Below are 17512 nucleotides of genomic sequence, written 5' to 3' on the forward strand. Positions count from 1 at the left end.
TAAAAAAGTAACTAAACATGTATTCTTAACATACGATACGAAGGGTAAAACATCCCCCATCTACTTTACTTTAAATCTGATCGCAGAAGAAAGTTGATGCATCAGGTTCGCGAGGCATGCAGTCCCCCAAGACTAGCTCTTAACCTCGTTCAAATTTTCAAAACATTGGAGGTGTTGAACATTTACCCAATTAACGCTTTTATCAAGGCATATGCATGATCCAACACTATAGAGTAAATAAGCTCTAGCACAATACTCCTTTTTCTGTGACATGTTATTTTTTGATTTCACAAACCTTTTAAAAAATTCAAGTTAACTGTTTTCATGGAACCATCTTTCGATGCATCTTTGGCATCATAAGGCTCCAGTCCCAAGGTTTTCTTCATCAACTTCAAAACAACATTCGGGATGCATTGAATCAATTGATACTTCATGTACTGCCTTTCCATTTATAAGGAGATCAACGAGGTGCTTCACATGTTCAAGTCTGATTATCATCTCTTGGAATGGTAAATGGAAGGTGTTGGTCTCATGATAGTATCTCCGTAATGCTACTAACGAAAGCCTCGTCTGGTCTTTCGATACACATAATTAATGATGGGTAAAAATCCAACATCATATACCTTTCGTTTTACGAACAAACACTCTCTACTAAGAACCCATCGATCGATCCGAACCCATCGATCGATCCAACCAGTCGTGGGGTTAACGGTTAATAGTCGATCTAAAATATGAAAAATATAAGTTTTATTAAAAAACATGCAAAAGAAAATATTAAACCAAAAAGGTTGAGTTCGACAAAGAAAAAAACTCACCATTGTGTTCCACATGTGGTTGGCAATGTGCGACCTATAATATTGAAGTAAGGATCGGTCCACCGAGAATCCATTGGAGTTCGAGTCTCACTCAAATCAGCATGTGATTCCTCCATATTTATCTCGTTGCCCTGGTCGTGACCTTGCTCACCATCAGACTCATTGTCTTACTCCTCGTGTGACTCTTCCCCAGACTAGTCGTCAGGCTGGTCGGCAGATTGTTTGGTAGACTCGTCAGCAGACTCATTGTCAGAGTCTTCAACAGACTCCTTGCTAAGCTCTTCATCCGCCACTTTCTGCTCATGAATTTCTTTATTTTGCAGTGACCGCCTCTTATCTCCTCCGGCTATGGTAATATCTTTCCATTCTTCTCTTTAAATTAATATGTCTTATCTTTTGGTGAGTATATGGTTGAAACATTGAGGACAATGTTAGTTTTAAGTTTGGGGATGGGGTATGACTTTCAGCCATGACCATGGGGTTTCAAAAGACAAGAGGGTTCAATAATTCGACCAAATTTGAAAATTTTTGGGTAGATTTGATATGACTTTAGTGGGATGCTTAAGTATGTTGATGCATGTGTTTCAGTTTTGGTGAATGTTATGCATGTTCTTAGTCTTTTTCATGAATGTCGAGTCCTTTAGTGTTTGTTTTCTGATCATATGAGTAGCATCCTAAGGAAAAATAAATATTTCTAAGGGACCTAGAAGAGTCATTAGTGGAGACTTAAACCCATGTGAGATATCTGAGCCTTTATATTGTTTTCGAGTGTACTCTTCTGCGCTAACTCTGAGTAGAATGAAGAGCTACTCAACCTCGTAACTTTTCAAAGAGCTTAGACGATCTCATGAGCTCAACTTTCTTAGCCACTAGGAGTGACATCAGGATAGCGACCTTACCCTTGTAGTCCATGAAACCCGACAATAGTGTGAACTTTAGGGAAACGGATACTCCACCACCCATTCACATACTACTCCCGAGAATGAAGACATGATAGTTGTAGAAAGAAGAATGTGAAACAAAGTGAGAATGAAGAAAAAAGTTGTTTGTTGAGAATACCGGTGTTAGTGTTCTTGTTTTGTTATGAAAACAAAAAAAAAATGAAAAAAAAAGAAAAAAAAAAAAGAAAAAAAAATGGTTGAGTTTATGGGTTATTTGTGTTTTTTATGTATAATTGTTGTGAGAATAAAGTATTCAAGGCAAAAAGTGATGGTCCTAAAAAGTTACCTAAATAGGTTTCCACCCGCAAGTATACAGGCGTCAAGTAATAGTTCCGGTAAGACCGGTTCGTTCCTCAGAGACTAAGTTAAATTAATTCTAACCTTAAAACTATTGAGATTTAAAATTGGTTTTGATGGTGATAAAATAGAATTATAATATAAAACTCAAGAAAAATAAATAAATATTTCGATATTCAGAAAAAGGGAACCTAGGGTTTTCGAATCCGTTTTCCTAACAATTCTAAGGACAAATTAATTTTGGTCTAATTCGATAGTTCTTTGTATAACTCAGGTTTTCAGTCCATGAACGGTCTAAAAAAGAAACCCGGAAGATATTATCGTTAAAATAATAAAAACTGTAATAAATTTATCATTAGAATAATTATTTAAACTTCATCTAAAACCCTAGATATAAAGGACTTAGCTACTCATGCTAGAAACGATAAATATTTGAAGTAATAGAAGAAAAAGAAGAAAGAAACTTACTTTTCTGCGCTTCTCCCACCAAACAGACCCTTAAGGAATTGATTTCCTTCTGTTTTTCCCGGAAATCTGCCAAATGCACCCTCTGGGAAAACGATTTTCTCGTCTTCCCGGAAATATTTTCCTCTCTGGAAATTTATTTTCTCACCTTCCTTAACTCTCTTTCTCTCTCTAAACTTCCTGTTTTCTCTCTCTTTTCTTAATCTCTCTGTTAATCCTCTCTCTCTATCTCTCTCACAAAGACAGAACTAATAAGAAGACAAAGATATAAAATTAAAATCAATGAATAAAAACTCCATGGAAGCTCTCGGGTCTCTCTCTCTCTCTACAATCTCTTTCTCTGTAAACTCTCTATCTCTCTGTAATCTTTCTATCTCTCACAAATAGAAAACCACAACCAAAGAAATAAAAAGAAAACAAAGAAAACAAATTGAATCAAAAGCTCTCTGTTTCCCTCTCTCTCTCTCTCTCTCTCTCTCTACTTTCTTCTCTAAGCCGTGGTGTCTCTTGTTTCTCTCTTTCTTCTGTTTTATAGGAAAATAATATAGATTTTCACCAAACCGACTCGGAAGATCCCTCTCTATCCTTTCCTCTTTCTCTCACTAAAAAACCCCCCTCAAAACCGTGATGATACCTCCTGTTTTATACACCCAGCTCTCCTCTAACCATATCCTTTTTCTGTTTTTGATTTCGAATCCTCTTCCTTCTCTCTCGGGTTTCTCTCTCTAAATATTTTTTGTTTTCGGATTTAGAGATACATCTTAAAACTGTTCAAGAAGATAAGAGAGAAGGAAGATTTCGAATCATCTCGTATTCGCGGTTCAAAACCAAGCCTTTCTGTTGCGCGAACCATGGATACAATGCAGTGGGACGACCGTTGATCTGTTCGCTTATGATCCCTATCCGTCGGATGTTGAGAATGTAGGGTAATCTCATGCACGCAGTTGCACTGAATCGAGGAACCCTGGGAATCCTGAAGTACCACCGTGTGTGACAGAAAGTAACCCGAATCCATCTGAGCCGTCAATTTTGCTTCCCATCTGCACGCCACGTGTCATATAGTTGATTTGGTCAACTAATTTACAATCCTACTTTGACTGGCTATAATACTCTCGTCCGGACTCCGTTTCGACTTCCGTCTTCGCCATTGGGTTCGTCTCGGACTCTACTTTCCATCCGAACACTAATCTTGACCAAGAAGTCTGAATCAACAAATGACCAAAATGCCCCTAGTCTGTATTCTTTCCAACTTTATCCGTTTCGCACGCGTAACTCTGTAAAAGGGTACCTGCACATAAAAGAGAGTAATTTGTGAGAGTAACTGCTCTAGAGAGACTAACTCGTCTAAATTAAGAGACTCAGATGGGACATTTACATGTCTCATCAAACATCCCCAAACTTAGATTTTGCTAGTCCTCGAGCAAAACAGAAAAATAAAACTAAACCCATTTCACCACTTTCGTAGGGACCCACGATTGCACTTAGCACGTGCAACAAGCCGTTAAACCTCTTGGTTACCCAAGAGGACGAGTTTTGTCTCGTGAGGGTTTGCAGTGAATATACCCACAAAATTCAAAAATCAAAAATGCAAAAGGGTCTAAATATGATGTGGACTAAAAATGTTCATCCGGTAGATTTTCAAAAGTTAATAGACATGAAATCTAAGTCGACCAAACCATACAAATGCTAAAAATCTCTTCACTAGTAATCAAGACTCGGAAGTGCACGTGACAAGCCAATATGAGTATCATTCGGTTCTGAAAAGACAAGACCTCGATTACTATCTCGATACATTTCGCCTCGACTATTGCCTCACGGTCATACACTCAAAATCAAAGTCACTCAAGAATGGTTCACTCTATGTGTTGGTATGAATATGAAGGAAAACTCAACACATGAAAAAAACGGACTAAAATTTTGTGGACGACTGATCTCAAAGAAGGAAACAACCACTAACATGGAATGGGGAAGCTAACCAACTCTTCTCACCTGATCTACTATCTAACAATGCTTCCTAGAGGTCGATAGACACTAATGAGGATCTGACTAGAACTCCTGAGAACTCGACGTCTTCAAATCTTCAAGAACTTCTTCAAGGGGTAAACACTCAAAAACTACATAAACACTTTTTTTTTTTTTTTTTTTTAATACTACTGACTCTGGTAATAAAACTCAAGATACATAACATACTTTCTTCACATTATTCTTTCCTTGGGTAAAATTCTATTCACTTTGCTTCATGCCTTATTCTCAGGGTTCTAAATGATGAAGTTCCTATCTTCCTATAGTTGACACTGTTTTCAAGTTTCTCAGACTACAAGAGAAGGTTTGCATTCCTGATGACATCCCTAGTGGTTGTAAAATTTGAACTCAAGAGATCAACTGAGTTCTAATGAATACTGCGAGGTTGAGTAGCTCTTCATTCTACTCAGAATTAGCTCAGAAGAGATCACTCAAAACAAAAAGAAAGGCTCAGAATCTCACATGGGTTAAGTCTCCACTAATGATCGATTAAGTTCTCTTAGAAAAGTCTACTCTTCACCTATCTAATACTCACATGGCTAGTGCACAGACAACTTCAAGACTCAAAATTCGTGGAAAAACCCTTAGCGAAAGCATAGTACTACCGACTAGACTCTATAACTATTAACAAGCAAAAACAACTAGACTCACGTTTCTAATCCAAATTAAAAATTTTGAACCCTTTTGAATTTTTGAAATAAGGACTAAAAATTCAATCCCCATCCCCAAACTTAAACCGAACATTGTCCTCAATGTTCTGAAGACTATGCAAAATAACAGGATTAGGGAAAGATGTTACCAGATTTAGAAGTCCTATGCATGGGTTGCCTCCCAGAAAGCGCTAAGTTTAACGTCTTCAGCCAGACGAAACTGATCATAGCGGATCAGTTTTGATAGACAGGATCTTCGATAGGAACGTCCTCTGTATCGGTCAACATCTCTAAAAATGGTTTCAGCCGTTGTCCATTCACTTTGGACACACTACCATTTTTGTCTTCAATATCAACCGCACCATAAGGATACACAAACTTGACCGTAAAAGGCCCTGTCCATCTAGAACGGAGTTTACCAGGAAATAAATGCAAACGTGTGTTATATAATAAAACTTTCTGACCCGGTGAAAATGTTTTTCTTAAAATAATTTTATCATGCAACATTTTCATCTTATGTTTATATAACCTAGCACTCTCATATGCATCATTTCTCAACTCCTCCAACTCACTGAGTTGCAACTTTCTCTCTACCCGCCTTGTCAAGCGAAAAATTCAATTGCTTAATAGCCCAATATGCTCTGTGCTCTAACTCAACGGGTAAGTGGCATGCTCTGCCATACACTAGTCTATATGGAGACATTCCAATAGGGGTCTTAAACGCTGTACGGTAAGCCCATAGTGCATCGGTTAGTCGTAAAGACCAATCCTTCCTATTGGTGTTAACCGTTTTCTCCAGAATGCGTTTAATCTCCCTATTCAACACCTCGACTTGACCACTAGTCTGTGGATGATATGGGGTAGACACTTTATGGGTAATACCATATTTATTCATTAAAAGCTCAAACTGCCTATTACAAAAGTGTGTGCCCCCGTCACTAATAATTGCCCGCGGCGTACCAAAACGTGAAAGTATGTTTTCCTTCAAGAAAGTGATCACAACTTTGTGATCATTCGTTTTGCAAGCAACCGCCTCTATCCACTTAGACACATAGTCAACCGCCACTAGGATGTACAGATTTTCAAATGAATTTGGGAAGGGACCCATGAAATCGATGCCCCACACATCGAAGACCTCAACTACCAAAATAGGATTAAGGGGCATCATATTCCTACGTGAAATGCTTCCCAACTTTTGGCATCGTTCACATGCCAAACAATATGCATGGGTATCCTTAAATATAGACGGCCAGTAAAAACCACATTGTAGAATTTTGGCAGCCGTCTTTTTACTACTAAAATGCCCTCCACATGCATGATCATGACAAAAGGAGATGATTTTCAGTTGTTCCTCATCAGGAACACATCTCCTAATGATCTGGTCGGGACAATACTTAAATAAGTATGGGTCGTCCCAGAAGAACCGTTTTACCTCGGATAAAAATTTATCACGATCTTGCTTGGTCCAGTGTTTGGGTATTTGACCAGTGGCAAGATAGTTCACTATATCAGCAAACCAAGGTAATCGGGAGACACTAAAGAGTTGCTCATCAGGAAAGCTCTCTCTCATGGGTAACTTGTCTTTGACAGACTCGACTACAAGTCTAGACAAGTGGTCTGCTACTAAATTTTCAGAACCCTTTTTGTCCCGAATTTCTATGTCAAATTCCTGTAGCAGCAGTATCCATCTAATCAGCCTAGGTTTTGCATCCTTTTTAGAAAGGAGATATTTTAATGCAGCATGATCAGAGAATATAATGACCTTAGACCCAACGAGATATGATCTGAACTTCTCTAAGGCATACACTACAGCTAACAACTCTTTTTCAGTGGTAGAGTAGTTTAGTTGTGCATCATTCAACGTCTTACTGGCATAGTATATAATGTGAAGAAGTTTATTCTCACGTTGACCTAACACGACTCCAATAGCATAATCAGATGCATCACACATGATCTCAAATGGAGTACTCCAGTTGGGAGGTTGAACAATAGGGGCGGATGTAAGCATAAGTTTCAGTTTTTCAAAGGCTTCTAAGCAAGGACCGTCAAAGACAAATTTGTTCTCCTTTGCCAAAAGATTACAAAGAGGTCTAGATATCTTGCTGAAATCTTTGATAAACCGCCGATAAAATCCAGCATGTCCTAAGAACGATCGAATATCTTTGACCGTTTTAGGGACTGGGAGGCTTTTTATCAACTCAACTTTTGCTTTATCTACTTCAATGCCCTTTTCAGAAATGACATGCCCTAAGACTATTCCTGAGCGAACCATAAAGTGACATTTCTCCCAATTGAGAACTAAGTTCTTCTCTTTGCATCGTACCAACACAAGTGTGAGGTGATGCAGACATTGATCGAATGATGAGCCAAAGACTGAAAAATCATCCATAAAGACCTCGAGAAACCTCTCTACCATATCTGAAAATATGCTCATCATACATCTTTGAAAAGTGGCGGGTGCATTACACAACCCAAAAGGCATCCGACGATAAGCATAAGTTCCAAATGGACAGGTAAATGTGGTTTTCTCTTGATCTTCAGGGGCTATAGGAATCTGATTATAGCCAGAATAGCCATCTAAGAAACAGTAGTAGCTATGCCCAGCTAGTCTCTCTAACATCTGATCAATGAAAGGAAGAGGAAAATGGTCTTTCCTCGTGACCGTGTTCAATTTCCTGTAGTCAACACAAACACGCCACCCAGTGGTCATCCTGGTGGGTATTAACTCATTTGACTCGTTTTTTACTACAGTAATGCCTGACTTCTTGGGTACAGTTTGAACAGGACTGACCCAAGTACTATCTGAAATAGGGTATATGATACCCGTACCTAATAATTTCAGGACTTCAGCTCTAACTACCTCCTTCATGTGAGGGTTAAGTCTACGTTGCATTTCCCTTGACGGTTTAGCATCTTCCTCTAGATAGATATGGTGCATGCAAACAGAAGGACTTATACCCTTTAAATCTGATATTGACCACCCTAAGGCCTCTTTATGGTTTCTAAGGACATCTAACAGTCTACTCTCCTGTTCTTTTTCTAACTCAGAAGCAATAATGACAGGTAGAGTTTCAGATGGGCCTAAAAACGAATACTTTAAGTTGTCAGGCAAGGGTTTCAATTCTAAGGAAGGTGGTTTGTCTGTGGATGTAGACAACTCTGGGATAGATGGACCACTGGACTCATTGGTTGATGATAGTTGATTTGTCTCTAAAGTTGGCGAGTCAATTGGCTTTGACAAAATGAGGGGTTCAACTTTCGCTTTCCACTTATCAGTATCCAGTAATGGGGTAGAATCCAGCAAAGCATTTACCTCATTGATACTTCCCTCCTCATCAAAGTCTAAGCCAAAATGAGCCAACAGTGTTTCTAAGGGATCCTCAGATAAAGTTTCAGGTAAAGAATCCTGAACAAACATATCTATCAAATTCAACTCGGTAAAATCCTCAACATCATCTGGAAAAAGTCCAGCTTTATAGATGTTCATCTCTACGGTCATGTTTCCAAAAGATAATTTTAAGAGACCACTCCTACAATATATGACAGCATCAGATGTAGCTAAGAATGGTCGTCCTAAAATGACTGGAATCTGACTCTGGGTATCACGAACAGGGTCGGTATCCAAGATGATGAAATCTACAAGAAAGATGAATTCACCGACCTTTATTAAAACATCTTCCACAATTCCACGTGGTCGTCTAATAGACCGATCCGCTAACTGGAGAACTATAGGAGTGGGTTTTATTTCTCCTAAACCTAACTGTAAGTACACCGAGTAAGGAAGAAGGTTAACACTAGCACCTAGATCTAATAATGCTCGTTCGATCTCATGTTCTCCTATGGTGCATGGTAATGTAGGACTTCCTGGGTCTTTGTACTTAGATGGAAGGGTTTGTTGGATAATAGAACTCACTTGATTAGTCAAGAAGACTTTCTTATGCACGTTCATCTTACGCTTTCTAGTACATATGTCTTTAAGGAATTTAGCGTAAGACGGGATCTGTTTAATGGCATCTAATAATGGAATGTTAATACTAACCTGTTTGAACATTTCCATTATCTCCTCAAACTGAGATTTCTTCTTAGGTTCTACCAGACGCTGAGGATAAGGGGCTCTAGGGACATATGGCTCAGGTACAATGGGCAGGTTTTCAGACTCAGGAGCCTTCACAGGCTCTTTACTAGGGGTACTAGTTGGTAAGGTTGGTGGTTCTGAGTTTTGTTCATTATCTTCGGGAACTCCTACCTTATTGTCAATTGCCCTACCACTTCTAAGGGTGGTTATTGCATTGGCCTGATCCATAGACATTTTACCCTTCGGATTTGGCTCTGGCTGACTAGGAAATATACCCTGTTCTCTCTGCCTAAGGGCTTCTGTAAGTTGACCTACCTCGGTTCTTAGACTAGATATAGTCTGGTTGGTCTGTTGTGCAAACTCCATTTGGGCCTTAGCTAGTTGCTTCATGGTTTCCTCTAAAGACTCTTTGTTCTGAGAAGGATATTGGGTACTAGATTGACCCTGGTTTTGAACATAAGGATTCCTAGGAGCATTAAACCCAGGAGGGTTCATTGAACTACTAATCTGGCCCTGACCCTGACCCTGACCCTTTGACCAAGAAAAATTGGGGTGATTTCTCCAACCCGGATTGTAAGTGTTCGAATAAGGATCATATTTCTGACGGTTATCTTGCCTAGAGTTTAGATAAAGAGCGTTAGCATGCTCTTTCTCGTCAGGAACAAAAAATAGGGTACACTTATTTCCAGTATGAGATGGGTCTCCACAGACCGAACACGGATAAGAGATGGATTCATTTCCAACACTCATGACTTGAGTGGGATCCTCCCTGAATGCTTTAGGCTGACCAAGTTCTAGGGCTTCTATCCTTCTCGTCATGGCGGCGAGTTTAAGATCTGACTCATCAACTCTATAGATGCCAGCTTTATTCGGAGTAGGATTAGCCCTAGTAGGAGGTCCTCTAGAAGTTTCCCATTGCTGGGATTTCTCAGCTAGATCTTCTAGAAAAGCCATGCAATCATCGGCGGATTTATGAGTAAAACCGCCACCACAGAATGATTCTACCATGGATGTAGTTGGGTAATTTAGTCCGTCATAGAGAATCTGGACTAATCTGATTTTTTCAAAACCATGGTGTGGACACTGTAGTAAGATTTCTTTAAATCTCTCAAGATATTTATAAAGAGATTCGTCTTCTTGCTGCACAAAACTGTTAAGACTTTGCCTTAAAGAGGTAGTTTTGTGTTTCGGGAAGAATTTCAGAAGGAATGCACTGCTCAATTCTTCCCATGTAGTAATGGAATGGGGTTGTAAGGCATACAACCAAGATTTTGCTTTCTCCTTCAGTGAGAAAGGGAACAACCTAAGTCTCAATATTTCGTCAGGCATATTGGGGAAATTCATAGTCCCACAGATTTCTTCGAAATCCCTAACATGGTAGTAGGGATTCTCGTTCTCAACCCCACGGAAAACAGGGAGCATTTTAATAGTAATCGGTTTCAACTCGAATTGAGTCGTGCATTGGGGTAACTGTATGCATGACGGTTGACACGTTCTAGTGGGATTCATGTAATCCCTGAGTGTCATAGGCTGATTTCCATCCCTGGCTTGGTTTAGATTCTCACCCATAGTGTCACTCAAAGAGAGATTTGCTAAAAGATTATTTAAATGTGCTTCTCTACTGATGAAACGACCTCTCTTATCACGCTATCTTTTGGGCATAAACTAGAGCCCAATGACCAAGGATATTCGAACCAAAGAATCACTACGAGGAACCTATAGGAAAGCAAACACAAACAGTCTGACTCCACCAAGCAACCTAAACAAAATCTAGACAATAGACAGGTTTGTCAGATTCACCCTACAAATCTAGACAGCTCCTACTTCTCCACAACACTTGAACTTTGACTGTTTATAAAGGTTACTCGACCAGAGTAGTCGGTAGACAATTCTCCAGGAAGACAACCAACGATGAACGTTGTGATAGCCGTCTTCCTTCGGCAAACGTTTCCTCTTCTCGAGGCGGCCTTTTTGACAAGAATTGTTTACAAACTTTCCTCTGAGAATGCCTAGATAAGAGTCAATTTCCCGAGTTGTTTTTGAAGGTTCTTATGAGCTCGATACCTTAGGGGCTGATGTCTAAATAATATTTTAGCTTTTTAAGTGAGGTTTGGGTTCGTGAATGTTGTTACCTATGTGGGCAAGAGAACGGTGATGAAATCCGTTTCTTATCTTGTAACTGGGTTAGTGCCCTTACTAGAATGATTACACTAACAGTTCGATCAAAGCAATTAGGCACACGAATTCACACCAAAAACCCACTGACAGGAGATTCGTGGGTGTTCAAGAAATTTACCTCCCGTTCAAGACGGGCGATGACCTTTGTAGATGACCCGCGAATGTTCCGAGACTTCGTTTTGGTTTTTTTTTTTTTTTTTTCGGTTACAATTTAGCCCTTTAAATTAGGGTCAAAACTTAAAAAATAAAAAAAAATAAAACTAGAAAGTCTAAAAAGTCTCTCTCTCACCAAAAAGTAAAATAAAATAAAAATAACAAAAATTGTAAATTCTTCTTTTTGAGCTCCTCTCCTTGTTGCGTCTTCTCCTTTGCTCCTTAGTGTTTTTCTACACCAAAAACGGAAAAGCAAGTAAAAGTGTCCAAAAATATAAACTTACTAAAAAAATAGAAATAAAATTAGATTAAATTTAAACTAAGTCCCCAGCAGCGGCGCCAAAAACTTGATGGTCCTAAAAAGTTACCTAAATAGGTTTCCACCCGCAAGTATACGGGCGTCAAGTAATAGTTCCGGTAAGACCGGTTCGTTCCTCAGAGACTAAGTTAAATTAATTCTAACCTTAAAACTATTGAGATTTAAAATTGGTTTTGATGGTGATAAAATAGAATTATAATATAAAACTCAAGAAAAATAAATAAATAAATAAATATTTCGATATTCAGAAAAAGGGAACCTAGGGTTTTCGAATCCGTTTTCCTAACAATTCTAAGGACAAATTAATTTTGGTCTAATTCGATAGTTCTTTGTATAACTCAGGTTTTCAGTCCATGAACGGTCTAAAAAAAAAACCCGAAAGATATTATCGTTAAAATAATAAAAACTGTAATAAATTTATCATTAGAATAATTATTTAAACTTCATCTAAAACCCTAGATATAAAGGACTTAGCTACTCATGCTAGAAACGATAAATATTTGAAGTAATAGAAGAAAAAGAAGAAAGAAACTTACTTTTCTGCGCTTCTCCCACCAAACAGACCCTTAAGGAATTGATTTCCTTCTGTTTTTCCCGGAAATCTGCCAAACGCACCCTCTGGGAAAACGATTTTCTCGTCTTCCCGGAAATATTTTCCTCTCTGGAAATTTATTTTCTCACCTTCCTTAACTCTCTTTCTCTCTCTAAACTTCCTGTTTTCTCTCTCTTTTCTTAATCTCTCTGTTAATCCTCTCTCTCTATCTCTCTCACAAAGACAGAACTAATAAGAAGACAAAGATATAAAATTAAAATCAATGAATAAAAACTCCATGGAAGCTCTCGGGTCTCTCTCTCTCTACAATCTCTTTCTCTGTAAACTCTCTATCTCTCTGTAATCTTTCTATCTCTCACAAATAGAAAACCACAACCAAAGAAATAAAAAGAAAACAAAGAAAACAAATTAAATCAAAAGCTCTCTGTTTCCCTCTCTCTCTCTCTACTTTCTTCTCTAAGCCGTGGTGTCTCTTGTTTCTCTCTTTCTTCTGTTTTATAGGAAAATAATATAGATTTTCACCAAACCGACTCGGAAGATCCCTCTCTATCCTTTCCTCTTTCTCTCACTAAAAAACCCCCCTCAAAACCGTGATGATACCTCCTGTTTTATAGACCCAGCTCTCCTCTAACCATATCCTTTTTCTGTTTTTGATTTCGAATCCTCTTCCTTCTCTCTCGGGTTTCTCTCTCTAAATATTTTTTGTTTTCGGATTTAGAGATACATCTTAAAACTGTTCAAGAAGATAAGAGAGAAGGAAGATTTCGAATCATCTCGTATTCGCGGTTCAAAACCAAGCCTTTCTGTTGCGCGAACCATGGATACAATGCAGTGGGACGACCGTTGATCTGTTCGCTTATGATCCCTATCCGTCGGATGTTGAGAATGTAGGGTAATCTCATGCACGCAGTTGCACCGAATCGAGGAACCCTGGGAATCCTGAAGTACCACCGTGTGTGACAGAAAGTAACCCGAATCCATCTGAGCCGTCAATTTTGCTTCCCATCTGCACGCCACGTGTCATATAGTTGATTTGGTCAACTAATTTACAATCCGACTTTGACTGGCTATAATACTCTCGTCCGGACTCCGTTTCGACTTCCGTCTTCGCCATTGGGTTCGTCTCGGACTCTACTTTCCATCCGAACACTAATCTTGACCAAGAAGTCTGAATCAACAAATGACCAAAATGCCCCTAGTCTGTATTCTTTCCAACTTTATCCGTTTCGCACGCGTAACTCTGTAAAAGGGTACCTGCACATAAAAGAGAGTAATTTGTGAGAGTAACTGCTCTAGAGAGACTAACTCGTCTAAATTAAGAGACTCAGATGGGACATTTACATGTCTCATCAAAAAGCTAAGTTTAGAAGTTGTTTGAACGTTCTTTTTATTGAAGGAGTCGACATTCTCGGGATCTCATCACTTCCATCTCATTACTTGTATCCGTTGACCTTTAGGAAGCATTGTTAAAGGGTATAGTGGGTGAGAAGGGTGAGTGAGCTTCCCCATTCCATTTTAGTGGTTATTTCCATTCTTTAGAGATCATTTCATTTTAAAACTTGTTATCCTCATTTGTTTTGTATGTGTTGAGTTTCTCTTTATTCCATGCTCACACATTAGAGTGAACCGTATTATCTATTTTTGAGTGATTTCATGTTTAAGAGTGTATGACCGTGAGGCTAAAGTCGAGGCGAAATGTACTAAGATAGGAATCGAAGTTTTGTGACTTTGAACTTAGGTGATGCTCATTATGATTGGACGCTTACATTTTCGGATGAGACTACTAGTGAGGAAACTTTTACCATTTATACGCGTTTATCGATTTTGATTCGCTTGTTTAGCATGCTTGAGTGTGTCATTGGTTGTCATTATCTTATTTACATCGATGTTGAACTCTGTTATGTCTTTGAAATCTTGAATTTTATGGGTATATTCACTGGAAATCCTCACGAGACGACACTCGTCCACTAGGGGTAACCTAGGGGTTTAACGGCTTGTTGCATACGCTAAATGCAATCGGGATTCCTCCGAAAGTGAGTTAGGATTTTACTTTATTGTTTTGTTTTGTTTATTTGCTCGAGGACTAGCAAATTCTAAGTTTGGGGATGTTTGATGTGGCGTTAAAATGCCACATTTGGATCGCTTAACTTCGATGAGTTAGTTCGTTTCGGGTTTTATTTCTAATAATTTATGTATTTTTCTTGTTAGGATGCTTATTTGGAGTTTGGCATTACATTCGGAATAAAACGAAGCAATTCGTCACATTTTCGTCTCATGTGGAAGAGATCGGAAGGAAAGAGCATCAGGGGTATTTTGGTCATTTTGAGAAAATCAGAGGTTAGATGGAAAGTGGAGTCAATGGTGAGTCCGACGGCGAAAACGGAAGTTGAATCGGAGTTCGGATGGAAAAGTGGAGGAAAGAAACCGAAAGACATTTTTGTCTTTTCTGAAAATTAGAAGTAGAAACAATTATGCAGGCACACCTTTGGTTTTTAAAAGCCCAAACTCAAAGTCCAATAGCCTAAAGAAGAATAACATAGTTGAAATTTTAGGAGCACCTCTCTTTAAGGTCTAAGTCAAAATAGACTAAGACGAAGTCAAGATGGTCCTAGGTTCTATTTTTTAATGAAAAGTTCTGAATAGTGGGGACCTTCTTCTCAATGAGGAATTAGGGTTTAGGGGAGAAAAGGTAGAGAGAAGGGAAGGAGGCTGCCGGCCAAGTTCTCTTGGCCGGCACGGTTCGGGTTCGTCTGAGTTCTCAAACGGCGCAGGAACCAGCTCCGGTGCAGCTCCAACGGCAGCAGCTTCTAGGGTTCAAACCAGCTCGGGTTTTTCAAACAAGAACAGCAGCTCCACTCGCCATTCTTGGCTGAAATAAAGAACAGCTCGGGTAGAGCTACAACTCGGTCGGGACAGCAGCATCTCAAGCAAACGCTAAGATTTGGCCTACAGCAGCAACCGAGAGGGAACAGCAAGCTTTCATAGCTCGGTATTGGAAGAACAGCTCGGGTTTCATCTTGTGAAGCACGGGACGCATACGGGAAGCCTAACCGGGAGCACGGGAAGCTTGGCCGAACCTCAGAGCAGCTCGGATTTTAATTTCTTGGCCGGAATCACATCTCTCTTGGCCGGATTTTGCAGAACTAGTCGGAGCTATTTAGTGTAGTTCCGGCCATCATTAGGCTCGGAAACCTTAGGGTTTTATCTCCATTCATCATTGCCTTGCCTCCTATAATGTTTGATTTTGTTTTGAGCAACAAATCTTAGAGAGAGAAAGCTTGCTTTGAGCTTTCATGGTGATTTAGGGTTAAGAGGAAGAAGAAGATACTGTTGTTAAGGGGAGGTCAAGTTCTGCTGAGAGGACACCTATTGTACACTGTTAAGGGGACTCCTGCATTCTGTTACAGGGAGATCGACAGCACTTAAACACACTATATTTCCCGTCGATCTTAGTCTCGCGCCTCATCAGAATAGGGAGATTCTCACCTTAACTCGTGTCTTTCTTTGTTTTCTTCCCGTTTATTGTGTGCTCCACCATGTCTAGCTAGCTTTTGTGGTCGGATACTCGTGATACATGTTTTGATGTGACAAGAGTTTTATTGCTTTTAATGATAAAATCTTCCGGATTTTTAGACCGTTCATGGACTGGAATCTGAGTTAAACCAAGAGTTCGTTGACCCATCCAAGTAAATGGGTGAAGTTAACTAACTTTTTATGCTTATAGATCATTAGTACTAGTCACTATCGACTTTGTGGATCGAAGTATCCCTCTCATTCGATTCTTACTCAACTCTTCCCGAATCTCTCACCTTTAGTTTAGTTAGCCTTATTTGTTTATTTATTTGAAATCAATCCAAAAACCCAACTTATTATCTTTTCGTTTTTAGTCTGAGTTAGTGACTGACACTTAAACCGGTGGGTTAGACTTTCTCGATATTCGTATTACCTTCCTATCTTCGTGGATCGATCCCGGTCTTACCGGGTTATTACTTGACGCCCGTATACTTGCGGGTGGAGACCTTTTAGGGTAACCTTTTAGGCCCATCAAGTTTTTGGCGTCGCTGCCGGAGATAGGTTTAGTAGTTTGGATATTGTTTGTTTTGTTCATTAGTTTAGTGTTATTTGTTAACTTAGACGTTTATGTTTATTTTCGTAGTTTCTGACTCTTTCTTGTTTTCAGGAACTACTTTAAGAAAAAAAAAGCCAAAAAGGAGAAATAGGAGCGAAGGAAAAGAAAGAAATCGAAGGAAAAACGAAACGAGAGGAGCATCCGCTAGTATCGTATTCTATCTCTTTCTTTCTTACTTGTGTGTGATTGGTTGGATAAGTTTTGATTTGCATTGATATATTGTTTGTTAGTTCCTTGAGCATTGTGAGTTCATGGCACGTTATTCTAACGGTTGGCCATTCCATGTTGATGATGACCTTGATCTGAGGAGTTCCATCACTACCCGACCTGGTATGACCTTTGGGGAATACCAACAGATGAGTAAAAACGAGTCTGACCGACCTTGTATGACCTTCGGGGAATACCAACAGATGAGTAGAAACGAGCCTGACCGACCTGGTATGACATTTGGGGATTATCAACGAATGTCTAGAAACGGTCCGATTAGTGAGTGGAGTAGACCAGAACCTGATCGATCTCGTATGACATTAGGAGAATACCGACAAATGTATAGAGATGGTCAAATTAGTGATGGATATGGTCTGACACCAAATATGTATGAGAGACCTTATAGCCCACACTATTTTGAGACCAATGATTTTAGAGACAGGTATGATCCTAATATGTAAGATGAGAGTTATGATCAAGAGTCGTCATTGAATTACACTAGTGAGCCTTATTATAAGGAGACTCTTGAAGAGTCCACGAGTCGTCTTAGAGAGATGATGTCACAATTTGCACTCAAACGACGCAGGAGATTGAGTCATTGACTCAACAGGTAAAGATGCTTAAGTCACAGTTATTCGTCGACGAGGAAGGGGTTTCACCACCCCAAACTCAAGAGGGTACTAGGTATGATGACGAGGGTAATACGTC

At 39.3% G+C, this 17512-nt stretch overlaps 1 pseudogene; it reads right to left on the reverse strand.

Moving 5' to 3' along the window:
• Positions 1–3450: 3450 nt before the first annotated feature.
• LOC147548863 (uncharacterized) lies at positions 3451–10687 on the reverse strand (annotated as a pseudogene).
• Positions 10688–17512: the final 6825 nt, after the last annotated feature.

This window comes from Eschscholzia californica, unplaced genomic scaffold, assembly GCF_041429995.1.
Source record: "Eschscholzia californica isolate CP2 unplaced genomic scaffold, dmEscCali1.0.p SCAF_3, whole genome shotgun sequence".
Lineage (NCBI taxonomy): Eukaryota > Viridiplantae > Streptophyta > Magnoliopsida > Ranunculales > Papaveraceae > Eschscholzia > Eschscholzia californica.